Genomic DNA, 27,449 nt, shown 5'->3' with positions numbered 1-27,449 from the left:
CTCACCCACCGCTTCCTTGACTGGTGGAGGGTTGTTAGCCGAACGGGTAGGACAAAGACTATAAGTTCTCCCTTCATTAAAAGTATTAATGATAAATACTAAGTAACTAAACACTTATAATTCCCAATCTTAGTTACTTAGGAAAATGTGAATAAGGTGCTAACCCATGAAATTACACTTGGCACTTTGCTTAAGTCGATTGGTGGAGCGTGTGTGGTTTACCGGCACACTAACTTGATTTAACAAGGTAGGCAAAGGGTTTCTTAATGTTTAATCATAGGCCGATGGAGCGTGTGTGGTTTACCGGCACATCGGTTGGGTGATAAACATTTAAGAGTACCAAGTAATTTGCATGGTTATTTCACACCTTGTTTTGTGATCCTCGACATCCCAGTCACAAAATCCTGAAGGGCACACTCGAGATTGAAACATGCCATTGAAAAGTTCAATGAATCTCAAAAGATCTAGGAGTTTCAAATCCAATTAAAACTTAATTATATTTCGTTTTTCATGGTGGAAATTGGTAAATCGTCATTTGCCTACCTTCAAATATTTTATAGCTTGGATTACGGCATCCCTCTTCCGAGTTATAAAATAGTTTGTAGGGTCCTGTAACAACCCGAAATTTCGTATCATTACTTGTAACCCTTTTCGTAAACCGTTTCGATCAACCAATCGTCGTTTCCAAATCCGATTCCAATTTCCTTATTTAATTAAGTCATTAAATGGTATTGATCTAAAATGACTTAATAGGTGTCTTAATACATTTAGAAATCATTCTAACACCCCATTATAGTGATCGGAACATTTCTAGAATCAGCCATATCCGGTTACGGCAATTTGGTCAGGTGCGACCAAAAGCCCCGTCTAACGCCGATATCGGGTAGAATTCCACCGTGTCCAAATCCCCAACATTATTTAAACATGTTTAAGCTTCCATTTGAAGCTTTTGGCTCTCTCTCCTCATCCATAAATCAAGGTCCAAAATCAAAGGTTTAAGGCTCCAAATCAAAGAGGTAACATTCCAAACTTGTTATTCAACCTCTTTAGCCATCAAATCCATGTTTAAACTATGATTCAGGACCTGGAACAAGTGTATACGGCCAAGGCATATGCTTGGGCCGTAAACACATAAAAAATGGGGTTTTTGAGCCATTAAACCCTTCCAAATCATTGTTGGGACTTAGATACGACCTTGCGGCTTTCAAACCGGGACTTGAAACACCTTAAACTTGGATTTTGAGTGGTAAACATGATTTTACGGCCAACACATATGCTTGGGCCGTAAACCCCTCAAACATGGGGAGTAAACACCTTTGGACATGTTAGAATGCCTTGAAACTTAACCAATAGCCTTGTGGTAAATCCTAGAACCATCTAAAAATAGTTTGGGGGTCTTAAACATAACAAAACATGACATATAAGCGTTTACAGCCATATCATATACTCATGGTCCGTAAACTCCTAAATTGATGTCATTTGATGCCTTGAAGTGATACCAAGCCTTGGAAAATTATCTAGAATCACATGTGATTGTTCCTTGTGCCATAAAATAAATATACATGAACATGGGAGAGTTTACGGCCGTAAACTCCATGTTTACAGCCGTGAACTCCCTTAAATATGGTATAAGACCATTTTATCCATTCCAAGGCATTTGAGAAATTCATTCCAACAATCCCCATGTCTAATCAAGCCATTTAGCACCCAAAACCACCCAAACATGAGTTCACGGCCGTGAACTCATGTATGTATGGGTTTTATGGCAGTAAACTCCCTAAAATGTTTACTCTTGGGGAGTAAACTCAAATCCCAAGTCCCTCGTTCCATTATACGTCCGTAGATGTCACCTGGGTCGCTCCAAACACTCGTTTTGAGGTGTTTTACCTCGTTGGAGTGTAATGTTCCATCTAATTAGTGATTGTAAATCTAATTAGATATATATGGACATTATTTCATTTTACATAGGGACATCACGAGTAATCAAGCCCCGAACCAACGTGTAGTGTCCGAAACCGTCGTATTTCCTCGCCTGGTGAGTTCATACCCCTACCCTTTTTCACTGTTTTCACTGTTTTCAGGGGGGAACACAAGCAAAGTACAAGGGATTACTTGTACTCTAAAACTTGTTTTCATGTGTGTGTTTCACATTTTATATGCTTTTAACACTGATTGATACAACTGATAACCGTTTGAACATGCAGATCACGTAAACATATTATTTGTGAAATGGGTTTATAAAATGTTATGTTTTATATATTTCACAAATGGTTTCCACATTTTATCAGTTAAAAGCATGACATTAGAACATATGAACATAAAACTTGTACACTGTCTTGTCCTCGGTAACACTCCACAGAGATACGCGAGTGGAGGATCATCATATTATTACTAGTAAATTTGTTATTCCTGTATGATTGGAGACACGTCCTCGGCGAACACTCCACAGAGATACGCGAGTGGAGGACTACACCCGTAACCAGAATCTCTAGGATTAGAGAGCGTGGCTTGAGTGTATAGATCTATACGGGGCTAACTACCCCACACCTGGCTGCTAGCTACAGCCGAACCGAAATGGTTCAAGGGTGACGAAAGTCATAAGGTGATGTGGACTTCTTAGTGCCACAGTTAGTCTATCGTATGGTTATGGAACTCGCAATTAGGATAACAGAGATTTACTCAATAGTAATAATGAATAACTTAACACACTTCACAAGATAACCAGGTTTCAGTATACATCTTTTACATTGGAAACCAACATTCAGGAAAGTATGGGACTTTCCTGGGAAACCTTGTACATAACCAGATCTACCAGAATACATCTTTCATATTGGAAACCAACATTCAGGAAAGCAAGGGGCTTTCCTGGTAAACATTTTCATAACAAGAAAAGTGTAACAAACCGGATAACCTTACATCTTTCACAATTGGTAATACATAATCAGGAAAGTATGGGACTTTCCTGGGAGTTCATTGGTACATAACCAGAACAGTATAACAAACCAGATAACCTAACTGTACATTTTCACATGGGTAAACGTGTTTTTCAGTGTACAACTTTTCTTTACATATTGTGAAACAATAACCAACCTTTTTAAGAAAATATGGGATTTTCTTGGTGTGTGTAACATTTTTAGAAACAGAAAGGAAACTTGAACATTTTCACAAAACAAAAACTGCTTATGAACTCACCAGCGTTATGCTGATTTTCAAAACCGCTTGTGTTCTCAGGTCAGCGTTAGAACAGGTACCGAAGATCCTTTTGTCTAAAGATGGAGTACGCAGAAGACTTGTCTCATTTTGTTTATATATACTATGTATCACAACTGTACAACTTTGTTTTTGAAACAATTGTAAAACTTTTCAATATGTAATGTAATGGTTGTTTTACTTTACTTACTATGTGCATTGGATTTGATACTCAACGTGGAGTCAACCCCAGAAATGTTTCCGCCTTCGGTTTTCAGGGTGTGACAGATTGGTATCAGAGCCCTTGTTTATACTGAGTAAAGTATACCAAACCTTACATGGTATAAAACTATAAACACTAAAGGGCCTAAGTGCTCTGAATTAAAAGTATCTTCAAACTATAAGTATTTCCGAAAGTATATAAGTATACCGAACCGTCGAGATCCATAAATCAAGTAGAACAAAACATATGTAAATGGGTGTTGTGTACTGTGGTTAAACCTGGGCAGTTATGTAGTCGTGTCTAGGATCAATATAGCCTGGCCAACTATATTCATTCGAGACACGGCCAACATGTGCTTGGGAGTGACTGTGGTATGCGGCATGCCTAAAACTTACCCTAATACCACAAACATCGAGCCAGTGTCGTAGTGAATCATGAAATACTATGGGAGTATTTCTCGATCCAATTCTTTGTAGAAATCCTCGTTCACGTTTAGATCCTTGATCATTCCATTAGCGATAATTTATCTGCTTCGATAACTTCTTCCTGTTTTATCGCCTATTCGGAATATTTGTATATCTGTGATATCTCTTGATTCGATTCAGAGGACTTACCATCCTCTCTCTCTCTTTCTTGATCTTATTAGATCAAGATGCCTCCCAAAAGAAGACCCAACTCCAACAACCCTCCGCCACCAACTCCTCCTGAAATAGATCCCGTGGTATTCCAAGCAGCTGTTACCACCGCAGTGGCAGCTGCTATGTCTCAACTAAACACCGGTGGTTCCGGAGGTTCGGGAGGTGGTACTCAAACTCAAGATCAAGGAAGTAACCAGGAACACCGAAAGGAGGGTTCCTATAAGGACTTTATGAATGCGAAACCAACATCTTTCGATGGCACTGGAGGTGTCATTTCCTTATCCCGATGGTTCGAGAAAATCGAATCCATCTTCGAAATCTGTGCCTGTGCTGAGTCCGATAAGGTCAAATTCGTAGCCTGTACCTTCCTCGATAAAGCCTTGACTTGGTGGAACGGCCGAGTCAAATCCCTAAGCCTACCCGTAGCCAACGCTATGGGCTAGGAAGCCATGAAAGAGCTCCTGATAGCCGAATATTGTCCCCGTGGTGAAATGCAGAAGCTAGAGCATGAGCTCTAGAACCTGAAGATGAAAGGTTCCGACATTGCTGCATACACTTCCCGATTCGATGATCTTGCACTTCTTTGTCCTGGATTAGTCACTCCTGAAAGTAAAAAGATCGTAAGGTTCATTTGGGGGTTAACCCATCCGACAAAGGGTCATGTCTTGGCTGCTCGTCCGGATACATATGATAGTGCTAAGACCTTAGCCCAAACCCTAATTGATCATAGTGACGATGTCGAGGAAACCACTACCACTCCTGAGCCGACCAAAAGGAGTGGTGAGAAAAGAAAGTTCTGGAAGAAGAAGAAGGGTCAATCTTCCCAAGGATCCTCCAAGAGACAGCAAACTGTAGCAGTCTATGCTGCTACTACCCCTGTTGCTGTTGCTTCCGTTGTGGGATCCACAACTCCAACTCCTACCAGCAGATATATTGGTAACCTCCCCCTGTGTGAGAAGTGCAAATATCACCACAACCCCGGCCCCTGTCGAGAACTATCCTGCACCAATTGTGGTAAGAAGGGGCACACAATCCGATTTTGCAAAGCTCCAACCCAATCGGCCAACCAATCATCCGGAGCAGGCGTGGGTCAAGCCTGCTGCAACTGTGGTGAAGTTGGGCACTTTAAAAGGAACTGCCCCAAGAAGTCTATAGCAGATAACACCGGAAGAGTTCTAACCATGGGACGGGAGGAAGCAGTCGCCGATCCTACTGTTGTCTCGGGTACGTTCCTTCTCGACAACTCATATGCTAGTATTCTTTTCGATTCGGGTGCTGAAAAGAGCTTTATTAGTCATACATTCAAACATAACCTAAAACATAATTCCCAACCTTTAACTGAAACGTTTACCGTCGAGATGGCGAACGGTGAGAAAGAAAGCGCTAGCGAGGTGTTCGTAGGTTGTACCCTTACCCTGAACGACCATTCATTTCCTATCGATCTCATGCTGGTTTACATAAAGAGCTTCGATGTCATCATTGGCATGGATTGGTTGAGTCCCAATCATGTGGATATCCTTTGTTTCGAAAAACCCAACCGTCTCAACCTTCCTTCGAACCAAACTCTCGTCATCTATGGCGATAAACTCAGTTCCAATCTTCGTATCATTTCCTGCATCAAAGCTCAAAAGCTCCTGCGAAAGGAGTGCATTGCGTTCTTGGCCCATGTAATCAACGAGAAACAGGAAGTTAAAGACCTCGCGAGCATCCCCGAAGTCTGTAACTTTCCTGATGTGTTTCCCGAAGAGCTTCCAGGAATTCCTCCCAAGCGTCAGGTCGAGTTCCGTATTGACCTAATTCCTGGAGCTACCCCTGTAGCGAAGTCTCCGTATCGCTTAGCTCCGGCAGAAATGCAGGAGTTACCCAGTCAACTCAATGAGCTGCTCAATAAAGGATTCATTAGACCGAGTTCCTCACCCTGGGGAGCTCCGGTATTATTTGTCAAGAAGAAAGATGGATCCTTCCAGATGTGTATCGATTATCGCGAGCTGAACAAGTTGACCGTCAAAAACCGATATCCTCTTCTGCGAATAGATGACCTCTTCGATCAACTCCAGGGAGCCAGTTACTTCTCCAAGATAGACCTTCGATCAGGGTACCATCAACTACGAGTTCATGAGAGTGATGTTTCCAAAACAACTTTCAGAACTCGGTATGGACACTACGAATTCGTAGTGATGCCCTTGGTCTAACCAACGCACCGGCGGTGTTCATGGATCTGATGAACCGGGTGTGTTGTCCTTATCTGGACAAGTTCGTCATTATGTTCATTGATGACATACTTGTCTATTCGCGAAGAGAAGAAGACCACAAACAACACTTGAGGCTAGTGTTGGAAACCCGTAGATCCGAGAAGTTGTACGCGAAATTTTCCAAGTGTGAGTTCTGGATTCGGAAGGTAACTTTCCTCGGTCACGTGGTAAGCGAGGAGGGTATTCATGTAGATCCTTCCAAGATCAAAGCGATAGAGAATTGGTCGGTACCAAAGACACCCACAGAAATCTGGCAATTCTTGGGTCTCGCCGGCTATTATCGGAGATTCATTCAGAACTTTTTCAAAATCGCCAAACCCTTAACCACTGTAACACAGAAAGGTGTACCCTTTTGTTGGAGTGATAAACAAGAAACCGCATTCCAGACGCTGAAGAAAGCCTTGTGCAGCGCGCCTGTTTTGTCCCTACCTGAAGGGACAGAGGACTTCATTATCTACTGTGATGCGTCTAACCAAGGCTTAGGCTGTGTGCTTATGCAAAGAGGAAAAGTAATTGCTTATGCCTCTAGATAGCTGAAAGCACACGAGGTCAACTATACCACACACGACTTGGAACTAGGAGCCGTAGTCTTTGCATTGAAGATTTGGAGACATTACCTCTATGGAACCAAGTGTACGATCTTCACTGACCACAAGAGCCTGAAACACATCTTTGACCAGAAAGACTTGAACATGAGACAACGGAGATGGGTAGAACTACTCAGTGATTATGAGTGTGAAATCCGTTACCATCCCGGCAAGGCCAATGTGGTAGCAGATGCCCTTAGCCAAAAGGAGAGTTCAAGCCGAAAGGTGAAGACCCTAACGATGACCATCCAGTCCAACTTACCCATGCAAATCCGAGAAGCCCAGTTAGAAGCCCTCAAACCCGAGAATTTTTCGATCGAAGCATTGAGAGGAACGGAAAAGAAACTTGAGATCAGAGGTGACGGAGTCTACTGTTTCATGGATCGGATCTGGATTCCAAAGTACGGAGGATTCAGGGAGATCGTTATGGAAGAAGCGCACAAAACCAGATACTCTGTTCACCCGGGCTCTGACAAAATGTACTTGGATCTCAAGAAACAATACTGGTGGCCAAACATGAAAGCTAAGATAGCTACGTTCGTGGGCAAGTGTCTGACTTGCGCCAAGGTTAAAGTTAAACACCAGAAACCCTCGGGTCTGCTCTAGCAACCCGAGATACCCGAATGGAAATGGGAGATGATTACCATGGATTTCATCACCAAACTACCCAAGTGTCCGAGTGGGTACGACACCATTTGGGTAATTTTCGATCGTTTAACAAAGTCCGCTCACTTCATTCTGATCAAAGAATCATACAAGATGGAAAGACTCGCACGGGTTTACATCCAAGAGGTAGTCCGATTACACGGTGTACCTGCGTCCATTATCTCTGATCAAGATAGCAGGTTTACCTCCAGATTCTGGCAGTCTCTCCAGAAAGCTCTTGGAACCAAGCTAGACATGAGCACGACGTATCATCCTCAAACCGATGGACAAAGTGAGAGAACAATCCAAACCCTAGAGGACATGCTTAGAGCATGTGTCATTGACTTTGGAAAGTTATGGGATACACATCTACCTTTGATCGAGTTCTCGTACAACAATAGTTACCACACCAGCATTAGGGCTGCCCCGTTTGAAGCCCTATATGGTCGCAAGTGCAGATCCCCTCTGTGCTGGGCCGAAGTGGGGGGTACACAGTTAGCCAAGAGTCGAGTCCCCAACAGTGCTCTCACTGGTCCTGAAATCATCCGTGCAACCACCGAGAAGATCATCCAAATCCGAGAACGACTGAAAGATTCACGTGATCGCCAAAAGAGTTACGCTGATAACCGTCGGAAACCACTGGAATTCCAGGTTGGAGACCGTGTCCTGATGAAAGTCTCGCCCTGGAAGGGCACGGTACGCTTTGGTAAGCATGGGAAACTTAACCCGAGGTACATTGGACCCTTCGAGATCCTCGCCAGGATCGGTCTGGTAGCCTATAAACTTCGTTTACCTCACGAACTCAGTAACATCCATCCCGTCTTCCATGTTTCAAATCTCAAGAAGTGCCTATCCGATGAAACACTAGTGATTCCTTTAGACGAGATCAAAATCAATGAAAACCTCAACTTAGTGGAGGTACCGATCGAAATCATGGATCGAGAAGTCAAACGTACAAAGCAAAGCCGCATCCCGTTAGTGAAGGTTCGCTGGAATGCCAAGCGGGGACCGGAGTTCACTTGGGAGCGTGAAGAGTCAATGAAACAACAGTATCCACGTCTCTTTCCAGATCCATGATTTGTATCTTGTATTGTATCTTAATTTTGAATTTCGAGATGAAATTCCCTCTTACGGGGGGATAATGTAATAACCCGAAATTTCGTATCATTACTTGTAACCCTTTTCGTAAACCATTTCGATCAACCAATCGTCGTTTCCAAATCCGATTCCGATTTCCTTATTTAATTAAGTCATTAAATGGTATTGATCTAAAATGACTTAATGGGTGACTTAATACATTTAGAAATCGTTCTAACACCCTATTCTAGTGATCGGAACATTTCTAGAATCAGCCATATCCGGTTACGGCAATTTGGTCGGGTGCGACCAAAAACCCCGTCTAACGCCGGTATCGGGTAGAATTCCACCGTGTCCAAATCCCCAACATTATTTAAATGTGTTTAAGCTTCCATTTGAAGCTTTTGGCTCTCTCCCCTCTCTCTCTCTAACCTCTCTCCTCATCTATAAATCAAGGTCCAAAATCAAAGGTTTAAGGCTCCAAATCAAAGAGGTAACATTCCTAACTTGTTATTCAACCTCTTTAGAATTCAAATCTATGTTTAAACTATGATTCAGGACCTGGAACAAGTGTTTACGGCTAAGGCATATGCTTGGGCCGTAAACACATAAAAATGGGGTTTTTGAGCCATTAAACCCTTCCAAATCATTGTTGGGACTGAGATACGACCTTGAGGCTTGCAAACCGGGACTTGAAACACCTTAAACTTGGATTTTGAGTGGTAAACATGAGTTTACATCCAAGACATATGCTTGGGCCGTAAACCCCTCAAACATGGGGAGTAAACACCTTTGGACATGTTAGAATGCCTTGAAACTTAACCAATAGCCTTGTGGTAAATCCTAGAACCATCTAAAAATAGTTTGGGGGTCTTAAACATAACAAAACATAACATATAAGAGTTTACGGCCATAGCGTATACTCATGGGCCGTAAACTCCTAAATTGATGTCATTTGATGCCTTGAAGTGATACCAAGCCTTGGAAAATTATCTAGAATCACATGTGATTGTTCCTTGTGCCATAAAATAAATATACATGAACATGGGAGAGTTTACGGCTGTAAACTCCAAGTTTATAGCCGTGAACTCCCTTAAATATGGTATAAGTCCATTTAATCCATTCCAAGGCCTTTGAGAAATTCATTCCAACAATCCCCATGTCCGATCAAGCCATTTAGCACCCAAAACCACCCAAACATGAGTTCACGGCCGTGAACTCATGTATGTATGGGTTTTATGGCAGTAAACTCCCTAAAATGTTTACTCTTGGGGAGTAAACTCAAATCCCAAGTCCCTCGTACCATTATACGTCCGTAGATGTCACCTGGGTCGCTCCAAACACTCGTTTTGAGGTGTTTTACCTCGTTGGAGTGTAATGTTCCATCTAATTAGTGATTGTAAATCTAATTAGATATATATGGACATTATTTCATTTTACATAGGGACATCACGAGTAATCAAGCCCCGAACCAACGTGTAGTGTCCGAAACCGTCGTATTTCCTCGCCTGGTGAGTTCATACCCCTACCCTTTTTCACTGTTTTCACTGTTTTCAGGGGGGAACACAAGCAAAGTACAAGGGATTACTTGTACTCTAAAACTTGTTTTCATGTGTGTGTTTCACATTTTATATGCTTTTAACACTGATTGATACAACTGATAACCGTTTGAACATGCAGATCACGTAAACATATTATTTGTGAAATGGGTTTATAAAATGTTATGTTTTATATATTTCACAAATGGTTTCCACATTTTATCAGTTAAAAGCATGACATTAGAACATATGAACATAAAACTTGTACACTGTCTTGTCCTCGGTAACACTCCACAGAGATACGCGAGTGGAGGATCATCATATTATTACTAGTAAATTTGTTATTCCTGTATGATTGGAGACACGTCCTCGGCGAACACTCCACAGAGATACGCGAGTGGAGGACTACACCCGTAACCAGAATCTCTAGGATTAGAGAGCGTGGCTTGAGTGTATAGATCTATACGGGGCTAACTACCCCACACCTGGCTGCTAGCTACAGCCGAACCGAAATGGTTCAAGGGTGACGAAAGTCATAAGGTGATGTGGACTTCTTAGTGCCACAGTTAGTCTATCGTATGGTTATGGAACTCGCAATTAGGATAACAGAGATTTACTCAATAGTAATAATGAATAACTTAACACACTTCACAAGATAACCAGGTTTCAGTATACATCTTTTACATTGGAAACCAACATTCAGGAAAGTATGGGACTTTCCTGGGAAACCTTGTACATAACCAGATCTACCAGAATACATCTTTCATATTGGAAACCAACATTCAGGAAAGCAAGGGGCTTTCCTGGTAAACATTTTCATAACAAGAAAAGTGTAACAAACCGGATAACCTTACATCTTTCACAATTGGTAATACATAATCAGGAAAGTATGGGACTTTCCTGGGAGTTCATTGGTACATAACCAGAACAGTATAACAAACCAGATAACCTAACTGTACATTTTCACATGGGTAAACGTGTTTTTCAGTGTACAACTTTTCTTTACATATTGTGAAACAATAACCAACCTTTTTAAGAAAATATGGGATTTTCTTGGTGTGTGTAACATTTTCAGAAACAGAAAGGAAACTTGAACATTTTCACAAAACAAAAACTGCTTATGAACTCACCAGCGTTATGCTGATTTTCAAAACCGCTTGTGTTCTCAGGTCAGCGTTAGAACAGGTACCGAAGATCCTTTTGTCTAAAGATGGAGTACTCAGAAGACTTGTCTCGTTTTGTTTATATATACTATGTATCACAACTGTACAACTTTGTTTTTGAAACAATTGTAAAACTTTTCAATATGTAATGTAATGGTTGTTTTATTTTACTTACTATGTGCATTGGATTTGATACTCAACATGGAGTCAACCCCGGAAATGTTTCCGCCTTTGGTTTTCGGGGTGTGACAGGTCCTAGCCTTAATATTTCATATTGGGTGTTATATTAAGGACTTTTAATCAACTATCTTGAATATCTCCCAAAAGATGTCTAGATCAGACATCTATGATCTTCCCAAATCTCTGGGAACTTCACTTTCTCCACCTCCTCTAATTATTCTCCCTAACCCACAAGTTCAAGGTCACTCAAGCCCTATTGGCAAGCAAGGTCTATGTGTGGTAGCATCTTGGAGATGAAGTCGCATATTGACAAGCCGGGAGAGCTGGGTGTCAAAGTCTTAAGAAAGTTGGATGTTCAATCACTTTCTAAGTCACATAGTGAGTTCCTTTGGGACTCCTACGAAACAAACTGTGACAAGACCCTTAATGATCTTATCTATTTGCTAAGATCAACTTCCTTAAACTTTACGGACATTGATAATGGTGACACTGGAAATCCTGAAAAAGCATTCTCTTCCCAATAGAAAGGGATCGGCCATAGTCAACTCGGTTGACCGAATGGTAAAGAGAAATGCTAAGTCTGTGATAGTCCCATGTACCATTATCAAAGAGTGCATATGTTAAATTGCCAAAGGAAGGGGCATTGGTTACGAAACTGCCAAACTTACCTAAGGATGGTAAAGTCAATGGGTTTGACTTTATTTCAGGTAAAGTCCATTTGTCTAACTCTCTTAAGTTCCTATTTGGAGATTCTTATTACATGATTTGACTGGGTCACATCTTGGTGTTTTTAAGAATCAAAGAGAACAGAAGAAACTTAAAGAAAGAATATGTTGAATCTGATCGCGTAGATGAATTTCCATCGCATAGTTTGAAGATCGGATTCATGAGCTACTTCTTAGGAGTTATGAGATATTGCTTAGGAATAGATAACAAGTTTTCATATGGATTGTAAGGATTAGTTTTTCCGCAAAGTTTTTAAAATAAAAGGAAAATTTATGATTTTATTTATTTTAAAATATCCTTACAATGGCATCTGTGAAAATTTTTGTTGCTTATAAGATTCCATTAATAGCAAGACTGGAAATATGAAATTGATTCTTTCATTTGTGGTAATGTCTAAATTTACCAAATAAGGAAAGATTCTCACCACCGAAGTTTCAATTGGACCAGAAACTTGGAATCATGCAAGTTGTATAGTATGATGAATGAGAACTTTCAAGCATTGGAAAATTAAGACTAATTACTTGTTCACATGGATGTGTGAGTCAAGTAAAGGACTAAAGGATCGAGCACACATTCATGTGCACTTGTCAAAGTCCACCACAAAAGATGGATAAGACTATTCGTCATGATTTACTAAGGTTTCGTAAATATGGTTATACTTATAAGTCTAAGTATAATTCTGAAGCATTAGAAAAGTCTCGATGTATGGCAGAACGAATAAGAAGAATCAAATTAGGCAGAAGGATAAAAGTTTCTCAAATCTGAAAAGATGGGAGAGTACTTTATGATATATGATCATCTTAATGATTAAGAGACCTTATCACAATTCATCCTCTAAGTGCATTCTGATAGATAAGATGAGGAGTTATGAATTGTTGAAGTGGTTAAATCAAGAAGATGAGTCATACTTCGTTCCAAAACAATCCTTAGAGTTATACTCGAAGACTATAACTTGAGTGACATATCTTAAAGAAAGGTTTAAAAACACGTGTCAAATGTAAGAGTAAAAGTGTCCTACTCTTGTACATTTGAAGTTGGTAAGTTGTGATGTTTTGGATAAAACAAAGACCAACTTAGGCCAATTGGGTGAGGTGTTTATCTTGATAAAGAATATGCACTATCCCTTGAATATGTGACAAGAGAGTCTTATATGTCAAGAAGACAGTGGGAGTCTTAAAGGTCTTGAAAGTCTCAAGAACTAATCAAGAATAAAACATGAGGTTCTTCACCAGCACACGACTTGAGGTTTATAACCTATCATGTTGACATATTCTGTGCCCATTCCAGTTAAAGTTGGCTTTGCATATGAGTTCTTAGAGTCCTCAATTGGTTGCACAACTACTTGGAAGCTATGGCAGGCCCTTGTGCTGCCAAATGGCAAGAACTTAAGATTGCACAAGTTTAATCCATATGAGTTTGGATTTGTCACTAACCTTGTCTTGTGATTATGGTTTTGACAAATTCATATGGGTAGGAACTCATACACCATAAAAATCTAAGTGTCATAAGGTTTCTCTCCGATTCATGAATATGATGGTGGGGAAACACTTCCACTAAGTAGATTTGTAAGTAGATAGTAATCTTTGCATTCTCAAGTTGTTAGTAGGCACACTAACATGGACTTATGAGAAATAGCAAAGGTCTAAACAATTAAGCCTATGACTACGGAATCCCTTTTCATAGTTCTGAAATTGTTTAGACACACCTGTGAGCTATCTACGATAAGGTGTATGATTTTGATAAAGTCTTATCAACGCAATCTAGTATCAGAAATCTGAACTTTGGTAAAAAAGTCAATAGCTAATTTCTGAGTACATGTCAAAGCTAGTGGGAGCATAATTGTTATGCTAATAATCATCATGTGAGTGGGAGCATGATAATTATGATAAGTATTGCAAGTTAGCAATGTTAATTATAGAAAACAAAAGTTTCAATTTGTGAGGTTGCAAGGGTTGAAAAAGTTGTTTTGCTATAATTAAGGGAGAGGAAATTATACTTCATTTCAATTATGAAAAGCTTAGATTGAGTTTATATTCATTCTAAAGAGCTTATATTGAGATTTTAATCACCTTTAGTCAAGAATATATATATGAATTTCATGTTGGATTGGTTCAACTTAAGAAAATTCTATATATTGCGTTCTCAAAATTCGATTATGATTACGGCATCCCTTTTCATAGTAATATTTTGAGAATATGGAAAACAAAAATTTTTATGGCAAAAGACTGGTCTAGAACCATGTCTTTATGTGAAACATCATGAATCGTGTCCCATTTACTTTGGGTACAAGATCGATTACTTGTGTTATAATATTTATTCTTTCTGAATTTTCCAAATGCCTTAGGGCATTAAGGAGGAAAATGTCTAGAATTGGATATGAATAAAGTGATTAAGCAATTGTCGAGGACAATCTAAGGTTTACCAAATATTGGTTGCTCAAGGACAGTTGGAAGTATAGTGTGAATTTTGGAAGGGCCATATTGACATAGTCTGAAAAGAGGCAACTCTTGTTCAGAAGTAGTAGTCAAAATGGGAATATAGAGTTGTCTCTATAGATAGAAGCAATCTGTGTAAGATTAGAAAGAACTTAGTGCAAGAAGCATGTTCAAAGCAATGCATACTTTGAACATAAGGCTTTATGTCCAAGGAGTAGGTCTTCATTGGAATATCCTGTAATGGTTGTTGACAAGTCTTTGTGACTTTGTACACATTCATTGCAAGAGGGTAGTGCACTTAAGTTTAAAGCCTAACAAAGATTTCGATTTGGGAGTGTGAAATTAGAATCATTGAAAGTTTGGTCAATTGGTTTATTTCACAATGTAAGGATCATAGATAAACATAGAGTGCATACTTGGTTATGGCAAAGCTATTGTTTAGAAAAACATAGTGTACATTCTTGGAGAATGGGACAACTAGTGTTTTTTAATTCAAGTATAAAGTTGATAAAAGTGAAACAATGAACAATGAGAAATCAGTATGATGATAAATAGAAGTGGTCTATTTATATTCATAGGGTTTGATACCATATTTGATTCATTTATTCTTGTGTTTCACTTTGCAAGTTTTGACTTCCATAATAACTAGGTTATTCTTCCGGAATGACTAAGTTATTTAAACCATCCACAGTCGGTCATATGTTGGAAGTAGATATGAATCAAGACTGTCTTGGGTTGGCTTTTAGAGGTCCAAGTTGGTGGATAAAGTTGTGCTACAACGCTCATGAATGCTCATAAGTTCTGAGTATTGGATTCAACCCGCGCTCATTTGAATCACTTCTTGGGTTTTATCACGAGTGATCATGAGACGATAATATCTTATATTCTTCAAACCTAGAGATATGAGTTGTTACTATGAGTTGGTTATACATTGATTGCACGAAACCGCATTGGTAACTCGATGTTATAAAACGTGTCTTTTTGTATGATTCAACGAGTAGCAGAACAAGCCATATGAGTCGAAGTTTATCCATTCCTTTTACCTTCAGGATAAAAGCGATATCTGTGGGCCCCTCGATGATTTAGCGATGACACATGTGAGTGCTTGGCCAAGCCAGGACTGATTTGATTTGTTCAATCAGTCAGTCGTCATAAATCGGAAATCGGGAAACAACAAATGGATAGAGAGAATGATTTATAATCCATGTCTCAATCCATATGTTATCTAGAATGGAGGAATATATGATCCCTTATCTAATGGACAAGACATTGACAAAGGTCAGATATCATCGGCAAGGTCAGAGTTCGACGGAAGCTTTTGAGAGCTATGATTGCCAGTTGGTTCTTGAAGTCATACACAATAATAGTTATAGACTTATCCAAGTGGGAGACTGTTGGATTAATGTCTAAGTCCATAACTATAATTGGTAAGACCTGACCCAACCCGACATGGTCCATTTGGGTTGCATGGCATCATGCATTTGGATAGACTATAATGAGAGAAATAACACTTAAGGTTGGTTAATATATTATAAGTTATAATATATTAATAAGATTATTTAATTAGTATTGATCAAGAATTAATCTAGAATTAATTAAGTGATCAAAAGAAGACTAATTAAATATATGGGTTGATTGTGTAAATCATCCATACTTGTATAGTGGGCTAATGCTCCATGGATTATCAAGTTGGGCTAAAACCCATATGATCCTCCATGGATGCTCCATGGTGTATTTGAACCCATGGATCCAAGGAAATGGAAAGCCATGACAATTAGGGTTTACCCTAATTGTAACAACTATATAAAGATCATACTCTTGGAACAATCAGCCACTAATAGAAGATAGAGAAGGGCTAGCCGATTTTCAAGAGTTCTACATTTCTCTCAAGGTTATTCCAAAAGCAATTGATGTTGTGTGAGCCATTTGAGGTGTCACACTTGGGGCACTAGGCACTTAAGCTTCTTGAGAACATTCTACATCAAAGAGGTATGTATCTATCTTGTTATATTCATTGCTTTTGTATGCTAGATTAGGATAATACCTTGGATGTTCATATTTGCATGTATAATAGAGAAAACATAGATCCAAGGTATTCAGGGTTGCATGTACACTTGGGAGTGTTAGAATGCTCAATACCTAACAGAAGCAATCCTTGATGAAAGTACGGATAGATGTGGAAGGTAGTATGGGCCCGTACTACTGGAAGCAGAGGATCCGTACTCGAATCAAGGAGGGCTAAGATGGAACCAGGGAACTTGGGGAGTGTGTGAGGCCTCTCGAGAGTATGTTTGACCCTGATGTTATGTGTTTTATTTCATAATGGTGATTATGCGTCATGGAGCAGGAGGTTCATGGTCTGGATCAGGATCAGGATCAGGCTTGGGTGCGGGATCCGAGCAGGTTGATGATGGGCTACGCAAGTTCATCGTGTCTGAGATCACGAGAGGTATCCTTGAAGCGACCCCGGTCATTTTCGGGTCGATCAAGGAGGAGATTATTAAGCTGATGAAGGATCACCTCCGGACATTCAGGAGTGACTTGGCGTCTAGCCAGGCAGGTATGCACACACTGTCCTTCAAGGAGTTTAGAGGGAGTGGTGCACCAGACTTTCACATGGTGAAGGACCCTATAGCTGCTAGGAGATGGATCGCAGACATCGAGTCTGCGCAATTGACGAGCTTTTTCCCAGAAGGGTCGTAGGTTTGATTTGCTGCAGGTTGTTTGAGAGACATAGCTAAGGATTGGTGGAAGTCGGTTGGCGACTCACTGGGAGCCCCAACTATCGAGGCTATGACTTGGTCGGAGTTTGTGACCAGGTTCAGGGTTGAGTTTGCGCCAGCTGTGGAGCTTCAGCAACTAGCCAGGGAGTTCCTTGATATGAGGCAGACAACTGAGACCGTGGCGGAGATCACCACCAAGTTCCGGGAGAGGGCATTATTGGTGCCCCAGTATGCGGGGGACGAGGAGATGTGAAAAACCCACTATCATGACATGTTGAGGGCTGATATTCGGGAGCATGTCAGCTACTCAGCTTGCCCGACTCTAGACTCTATGATTTCCAGGGCAAGGGAGAGGGAGATTGACTTGGATCATATCTGGAAGAGGAAGGCAAGGGAGGGACAGGTGACCGGGGTTTCTGAGAAGAAACCCAAGGGATTCGACTCTAGGTCAAAGGGCCAGCAGGGCCGGAACCTCTGTGGGAAAAGCGGCAAGTCACACGAAGGAGCTTGCCGTACTGGGTCGGGATCAGGTTGCCACAAGTGCGGCAAGATGGGGCACTTTGGCAGATATCTTACTGCCTCTGCCCCCACTGTTTAGATATCAGACCTGATTTGCTTTCATTGCAATCAGAGGGGTCATAAAAAGGCCAACTGCCCCAGGGTGACAGTAGCAGCAGCGCCCGTGGTGGCACCAACTCTAGCGACTACTCGGGTTACGGATGGATGAAAGGTCAAGTCAGAGGTTCCAGTGGTGAGGAGCTGAGCTTTGCAATTGACAGACGAAGAGGCACGCGCCACACCTTATGTGGTGACGGGTATGGTTTCTTCTCTCTAACTTTTATTATATGTCGCTTGTGATATTGATATTCCATGTTATATTTTTTTAAGATCGTTCCATGTGAACGATATCCCAATTCATGTGTTGTTTGATTCGGTTAGCAAGAGGTTCCCTGAGTCTTTGGGCGTGTTAGACTGCCCTCTAGAGGTCGAGATTGTGGACGACTCATGAGTCCGAGTGGCAGAGGTTTTTAGGGATTGTGTTTTGAGGTTGTTCAAGGAGTGCTACTTGGTAGACTTGGTTCCCATACCATTGCGGGGGAACAAGGTTATTATATTCATGGATTGGTTGAGCCCCAATGGGGCAGTGATCGACTGCGCGTAGCAGTTGGTCTGGGTCAGGACCCCAAGTGGGGGAGAGCTGGTGATTAAGGGCAAGAGGTCACATCGTGGACCAACTTTATGTTCAGCAGTGAGAGCTAGGCACTATCTCCAGCAGGGGTGCACATGGTATATCGCCTATGTCTTGGATGCCCGAGAGGCGGGTAGGTCGACGGTGAGTGATGTACCGGTGGTACGGGAGTACGCGGATGTATTCCCAGAGGAGCTGCTTGGGATACCTATGGAGAGGCAGGTAGAGTTCAGGATCAACCTAGTCCCTGTGAGGCTTCGATAGCTAAGGCACTGTATCGTTTGGCTCCTTCTGAGATGTAGGAGTTGTCTACACAGCTGCAAGAGCTGTTAGGCAAGGGATTCATCAGACCAAGCAGTTCAGCTTGGGGAGCCCTGATTCTATTTGTGAAGAAGAAGGACGGGTTGTATCGGATGTGTATAGATTACCGGGACATAAATAAGGTAATAGTAAAGAACCGTTACCCACTCCCGAGGATTGATGATCTCTTTGACCAACTTCAGGGAGCATCTTGGTTCTCCAAGATTGATCTGAGTTAAGGTTATCATCATATAAGTGTCAGAGAGGAGGATGTGCAGAAGACTGCTTTTCGAACACCATATGGTCACTATGAGTTCGTGGTGATGCCTTTCGGGCTCACCAATGCTCCTGCCGCGTTCATGTATCTCATGAACCGCATTTGCAGACCGATGTTGGATCGGTCTATGGTAGTTTTCAAGATGCCGGAGCAGCATGAGGAGCACTTGCGAGATGTGTTGGATACTTTGAGGAGGGAGAGCTTGTATGCCAAGTTCTCCAAGTGCAAGGTCTGGTTACGCGAGGTGTAGTTTCTTAGGCACCTTTTTAACCAGAATGGGATTTCGATCGACCTGGCAAAAGTAGAGGCCGTGATGAGGTGGGGGGTTCTGAGGTCTCCATCTGAGATTCGGAGCTTCCTGGGACTGGTAGGATATTATCGGAGATTCGTTTAGGACTTCTCCAAGACAGTCCTGTGCTTGATCCGGTTGACAAGGAAAGTCGTGGTCTTTTGCTGGGGGCCAGAGCAGCAGGCTGCATTTAAGACATTGAGACAGAGATGGTGCGGGGTGCCAATCTTAGCCCAGCCAGAGGGTGTGGATGATTTTGTGGTGTATTGCAATGCATCCATCTCGGGTTTGGGCATGGTATTGACGTAGAGGGGGCATGTTATCGCCTACGCTTCGAGGAAGTTGAAGCCTCATGAGGCGAACTATCCAACACATGACTTGGAGTTGGGGGCAGTTGTTTTCGGCCTCAAGATTTGGTGTCATTACCTCTATAGGGTCCGCTGTACTATTTAGATGAACCATAAGAGTTTGAGGTACCTCATGGATCAGCCAAATCTGAATATGAGACAACGTTGATGGCTAGATGTGGTAAAGGATTACAATTGCGAGATCCTCTACCACCCGGAGAAGGCCAATGTCCTGGCCGATGCGCTTAGCCGCAAGGCAGCACCGATCAGAGATATTTGCTTGAGGATGACCGTGGTGACTCCGCTGTTGGAGTAGATTCGAGAGGCCCAGCAGGAGGCTGTGAATGAGGAACATCGTAAGAGTGAGAATATTGTGGGTCAGGTTCCCTCCTTCAATTATGACAGTCGTGGATTGCTGACACTACACCGTAGGGTATGGGTCCCATATCATGGAGGTGTGCGTCAGGTATTCATGAAGGAGGTGCACAAATCTAGGTTTTCCATCCATCCTGGGGCGACAAAGATGTACAGGGATCTTCGTAATGATTATTGGTCGCCCTGCATCAAGTGGGATGTAGCTTGGTATGTTGAGAGATGCTTCACCTACAGGAAGGTCAAGGCCGAGCATCAGAGGCCCCACGGCAAGACCAGCTGTTGGATATCCCGATGTCGAAATGGGAAGATATCACTATGGATTTCATCACGAAGCTTCCCAGCACCGCGCGGGGGGTGGATTCGATTTGGTTCATCGTGGATCAATTAACCAAGAGCGCCCATTTCATTCCGATACAGGAGAGCATTTCGTTGATATCTATATTCGGGAGGTGGTGGCTCGGCACGGGGTGCCAGTCTCGGTGGTTTCTGACAGAGATGTATGGTTCACTTCTAGATTCTGTAAGAAGTTTCACAACGAACTGGGTACTCGCCTGCACTTTAGCACCGCTTTTCTCCCACAGACAGATGGTCAGAGCGAGCGGACCATCCAGACTTTGGAGGATATGCTGCGGGCATGCGTTTTAAACTTTGGAGGTAGTTAGGATACTTACCTTCCTTTGGCAAAGTTTTCCTATAATAATAGCTATCACGTGAGTATTGACCGTCCTCCCGTCGAGATGTTGTACAGGAGGAAGTGTAGGACCCTGATATGATGGGGTGAGGTTGGACAGAGGGTCATGGGGAGTACCGAAGTGGTACTCTAGACTACAGAGAGGATCTAGCAGGTTCGGAGCAGGCTTCTGACTGCTCAGAGTCGGCAAAAAAGTTATGCCAACAAGCATTGACTGGACCTGGAGTTCCAGGTCGGAGATATGGTGCTCCTGAAGGTGTCGCCTTGGAAAGGCGTCATTCGGTTTAGGAAGCGGGGCAAGTTGGGCCCCAGATACATTGGAACTTTCAGGGTGGTAGCCCGGGTGGGCAAGGTGGCGTATAGGTTGGATCTGCCAGTCGAACTCAGTCATATTTAAAACACTTTTCACTTCTCCCAGCTGCGGAACTGCTTGGTAGAAGATTCAACAGTGGTGCCTTTAGGGGATATTCAGGTGGATGACAACCCTAACTTCATCGAGCGGCCAGTGGCTATCCTCGATAGGTAGTCAAGGGATTTGTGAAACAAGAGGGTGGAGCTGGTAAAGGTGCAATGGCAGCACCGCAAGGGATCGGAATAGGCGTGGAAGCCGGAGCACGATATGAGGGAGCACTACCCCGAGCTTTTTCCGGATTCAGCAGCAGACTTCGAGGACGAAGTCTAAAATAAGTGGGGTAGATTTGTAACACCCGGTTCCTGGTACGTATTTAGATTCAAGTAATTTGTATTTCACTCTAGGACTTGGCGAGTTGGAGTCCGAACTCGTCGAGTAGACTCGACATTATGCGGGAGCTTTAGTGATCTACTCGACGAGTCAGGGGACCGAATCGACGAGTAGAAGCTGTCTGGATGAAACCCTAATATTTAGGGTTTGCACCCTATGTAAACAACTTATCTCACCCCAAACCAGCCCCCATCACCCCCCCAACCCAGAGAAACCCTAACTCGAAACCCTAAGCCTTTATTGAGTGTTCTTGAGCCATTATTGTGTATTTTTGGTGGTTGTGACGCTTGAGAAAGGAGAAGGAAGCTTGGGAGATCAAGGGAGAGCAAGTAGATCTAGAAGTCTTGGCACATTTTTGCTCATTTGAGGTATAAAGTTGATACCTTCACTATTCATTCTTTAGAACTTGATTTGGGGCTATTTTCTACCTTTTCTGAGCTTTAGTGAAGCTATACTCAAATTTGTGTGTATATTTTGGGTTGTACTTTAGATTTGGAACCATTGAGGGTTCCCATGGCATAAAGGTGCCAACTTTATGGCCATGGGAGACCCATGCAACATATAAACCCCTTTTTATGGCTTTTTGAGATAAAAACCCCAGGCATGGACGTCAAGTTCGTAGCTTTACATATAATATGGACCCTAGGAGGTTAAATCAATGGTTTGAATACATTAAGACCGATTAAAATCGACTGTATAGTTTGGTACCAAGAGGGACTCGGTGAGTCGTGCATGGGACTCGGCGAGTCGGTCGTATTTCCCATCAAATCCTCCTGTTGATGGACCACATGCTAAGATAGAAGAACACTCAGTTTTCTAGGCTCATCAGGGACCTCGAAATCCTGGAACTCAGTGAGTGTATGATCAGACTCGACAAGTTCAATGCCAAGTCCCAACCACATGAAGACGGACTCGACGAGTTCAAGGGGAACTCGACAAGTCATAGACTAAACTCCTTCATACGGATGAAGATGAACTCGACGAGTTCAAAGATGAACTCAACGAGTCGGTTGAAGAAGGTCCGATGTGTTATTGAAGGTGAACTCATGGAGCTCTTGCTATGATCGACGAGTAGGGACGAAGATGTAGCTTTTCGTGGATGAGGGGACTCGACGAGTTGATGAACCAACTCGGCGAGTCTAGTCAACCAAATGTTGACTTTTACCAAAGTTGACCTTAACTAGGGTTTTGACTTTGACTTTGACTTGGAATTTAGTGACGCTTCTAAGGGTTATGAGTATGTATCGATAATGTTGAAAGGATGTTGTGTAGGGATTGAGGAGTCGAGAAGAGTCGATTTTCACACCGAGGGTAGTGCAGAGAATATACGACATCGAGGTGAGTTACCTTCCATTAGAAATGGGTCTAAGGCACCAAGGCCGGCCCATTAGCAGGGGTACTTAGTAAATATGGTTGCCTTTATGATAATTGTTTGGTATGTTGAATCTGTTATATTATGTGTTAGGATGCTATGATATATTTGTAGTATTGGTAGGGGTGGGATAGTCCCCGGTTGCCGGTTGAAAGATACCGAAGGGGTGGATAGTACCCATGCATGCCTAACAGTATTATCATGTTACATTATTATGTGATAGCGGCAGGGGTTGAAATAGTCCCCGGTTAATGGTTGAAAGATACCGAGGGGGAGGTTAGCTACCGGTTACCGGTTGAAAGATACCGAATGAGAGGTTAGCTCTCGGTTACCGGTTGAAAGATACGGAATGGCAGGTTAGTTCCTGGCTACCGGTTGAAAGATACCGAGGAATAGGCACTATTATGTGGTATGTGGTATGATGGGGGAACTCACTAAGCTTTGTGCATACGATTTTCAGTTTTGGTTTCATGTACCTCATCATCTAAGGGGAAGGAGCCTGCAGAGTAGCAGCGCATCGCACATACATGATTCCACATTTGAGAATCCTGGGATTGTACTCTGACATTATACTATTTGACATTTTGGTTTTTGAGACATGTAACTATAGTTTTATGGTTTGATGTGATATCAGTAATGTTTTTCCTCAAACAATTTTACAAGTAATATAGTTAAAAACAAAAAAATTGGTCTCGATCTTTGTTTTTGCTATATACTTTTCATGCTATTCAAACTAGGGTTAGAATACAATGTAAACACTATATTATCAATACAATGGTTGTTGCTACTTTGATTACTATTATTCAATTATTGTGATATTGTACATGACGTCCTCCACCCCCAAACATTTCCGTCGTTCCGGTTTGGGGGTGTTACATGTACTTTGCTCAAGAATCGTCCTAAATCCCCTAAGTTACTTAACCATGTTATTTATCATAAATACTCATCCTAAACAACATACATAACTTGTTACAATACTTCCTAGGCTCACCTAAGAATCGTCATCTCACTTGCTCCTAAACTACAAGGAACTTCTACCAAAACCGTCGGATCCCTTACGCATACAAATTATACAAAAAGTAGGATCACATAGACTGTTGAATAAATGATACTACCATAGGCCCACAATCAGATAAGGAATAGGAAATAAGGATAAATCAGTTATTCTAGGCCCATATGATCCTAATCGTATACAATTTTAAAGCATATACTTAGCAATTAACTTTGTCTATTTAGATCCCAAGTAATACATAGCATCAAATCCCTAGGCTACAAGGCATCAGAAAAATAAAGCATTTCTATCATGCAATTCTTGAGGATATCATTAACGTTAATTTAGCAAGCAATTCAGATATACGCACGCATTGCACCCCTTTCTTTGTAACAATCTTTTTTCTAAAAAGAAAATTTCTTTCAAAAAGATTATCAATTCCTTAGCTTGAGTCCAGACACATCTGAGGCTCTAATACCAAATTGTAACATCCCAAAAAAAAAACAGATATAAAATTTTTAATTTTTAATTCATTAAAACACATAATATTTGTTCCACAAACCCATCACAGTAAAAATATATCATAATCATCGGAGTACAAGAACAATCATCGATGCGGAAAATCATCATGGGGAAATGTTGTGCAATCAAGCCAAGCCCTTCCCTTTAGAACTGGAAGTACCTGAAAATGTTAAAACCACAAAACCATAAGCACACAACTTAGTGAGTTCCAGAAAATACCACATACCATACATACATTGCCATAGGATACCCCCGTGGTCTTTAATACAAGTTGCATGGCGTACCCCCATGGTATTCCATACCATTGACATGGGCTACACCCATGGTCTTTCCTTGCATTGCCATGGCTACCCCATGGTCTTATATACCAGTATCATGGTCTAACCCATGGTCTTTCATATACATGCCATAGGCTACCCTAGGGTCTCCCATACAAGTATCACAAAGACAACTAGCATTCTATACTGTATAGTGAGAAGACTCATCTCAATCTGAAGACAGGCAAATCTCACACTCGACTTATCTGTACTGGAACTCCTCACACTAGTCATATACAAGGGTCTTGGTTCAAAGTTGATTTACTTAGGAGTAAATTCCATTTTACCCTTCCAAGACTAAAACATACTTCACTTGACCTAATATCCATTTTTTCCAAAAGTCAACCTTTCGATGCTACATCCAACATAACGCCATGCACTACGCTCAGTGTAGAGCCTTTGAAGGAAAACAGAAAACTTTTAGGCTATGCTAAGCGTAACCAAGATTAAACTTAACATAATATGTCGATTCATCAAATTTCTATTAAGATCTTAATACACAAAGACCAACAATCTAATCCTTAGATCTAGATCTAATGAACATCCTAAGGGGAAAGTCTCTGCTCTTATGATTTTGCATGGCTAAAAATAGCACAAGGCCAAACCCTAAGTCCATAAAGCATTCTAATGCTTGATCTAGATCTAATGAACATCCTAAGGGGAAAAGTCTCTGGAGCAACTCATACCCATAAAGACCAAGGTTATGGGACAAAAAGCATAAAAAAATCATAAGCTAAATAGATCTATCATAAATAAATATCGGGATGCAACCTTTATACCTCCTGGAGATGGATGATGAAGTGCAAAGTCTGGAGCTGCAAAGCTTGGAGCTCACAAATGCTTCTCCAGTGGGCTCTTTTTTCAAGAAGCACTCAAAAAACACAATAAGGCTTCAAAACTCTCACAATATGGATAGGGTTTTAAGCTGACTGAATATAAGGGTGGAGGCTGAGCATGGGGAGGAACTCAAGGAGTTAGATCCTTTAAATAGGGATCATAACCCCTCAATTAGGGTTTAGATATTGCTCTCCTACACCCAACATAAATTGCTCTACACCCAACGTAGGGAATTAAACCCTCGTGTAACATCCCAAATTTCGAGTCCAAAATTTCATTTTTTAATTAATTGATTTACAAAACATTTACTGAAAATCTTCTTGATATCACAACGAACCATAAATCATTCAAAACATGTTCCAAATCAAAACACCAATAGTAGTAAAATCAGAGTACAATCCCATGAAGCAATAATGCGGAAATCTGATGTGCGTGTGATGTGCAGCTACCGTGCCGACTCTTTCCCTTTGCTAAAGAGGTACCTAAAACAAAACTGAAAACTATAAGCACGAAGCTTAGTGAGTTCCCCCATCATACCACATACCATACAAACATAAAACATATAACATAAATTCTGCCATGCATATCTGGGTGTCGACCTACCCCTTTCGGTCCTTTCGACCGAACATTGCCTAGCATATCTGGGTGCTGGCCTCCCCTTTGGTCCTTTTGACCGGACATTGACTAGCATATCTGGGTGCTGGCCTCCCCTTCCGTCCTTTCGACCAAGCATTGGGGACTATTTCACCCCTCTACTACTACCACATAACATATATCACATAATCATAATCTGTCTAGCATACCTGGGTACTAACTACCCCCTTTGGCCCTATCGACCGGTAATCTTGGGGACTACCTCCCCTACTACTAATATCATATAACATCATACCGTACCAGCATGTAAACATATCAAATAGTAGTAAACCTAGATGAATATCACAAAGACAATCATCTCACATACAACTCCTACTGGTGGGTCGGCATTGTGGCTGTAGACTCACCGCTACTGGAAGGTAACTCACCTCGTATGATTGAATGTTGTCAATCCGAGTGAGAAGTCTCAAGAGGAAGCCTCTGAGAAGAATGACCGAAAGGAGGAACGTTTAGGCAAAACGTAGGTGTGTTCGGTGTAAACAGTCATGGACTGAAGGTGTTCCAAGATCGGATTTCGATACCTAAGACAGGAGGAATCAGAGATCTTCTAATGGAAGAAGCTCACAAAACCATATACTCGATTCATCCCGGTAGCACTAAAATGTATAGGGACCTGAAACCCAACTACTGGTGGCCGACGATGAAGCTTGATGTTGCAAAGTATGTGGCCGAGTATGTGACTTGTGGGAGAGTCAAGACACAAGATCAGAAACCATACGGGAGTTTAGAACCTTTACCTTGGCCTATGGGTAAATGGGAAGACATTGTTATGGATTTTGTCACTAAACTACCCAGAACGAAGAATGGTCACGACATGATTTGGGTGGTCGTTGATCGATTCACTAAGAGTGCGCACTTCATAGGAGCCAACGAAAAATGGTCTATGGAAAAGCTTGCGAATTCTTACGTGAAGGAAATTGTGAGGCTTCATGGTGTTCCGTTAACGATTGTGTCAGATTGTGACAACCGTTTCACCTCATGATTTTGGAAAAGTCTACAAGAGAAATTGGGTACCAAGTTGTGTTTAAGTACAACTAACCATCCACAGACTGATGGTCAGAGTGAAAGAACAATACAAACACTGGAAGATATGCTGAGAGCATGTACCCTGGAATTCCAAGGTAATTGGGATGAACATTTACCTTTGGTAGAATTTTCCTACAATAATAG

This window comes from Lactuca sativa, chromosome 3 (genome assembly GCF_002870075.4).
Source record: "Lactuca sativa cultivar Salinas chromosome 3, Lsat_Salinas_v11, whole genome shotgun sequence".
Lineage (NCBI taxonomy): Eukaryota > Viridiplantae > Streptophyta > Magnoliopsida > Asterales > Asteraceae > Lactuca > Lactuca sativa.
This window is presented reverse-complemented; position numbering follows the sequence as displayed.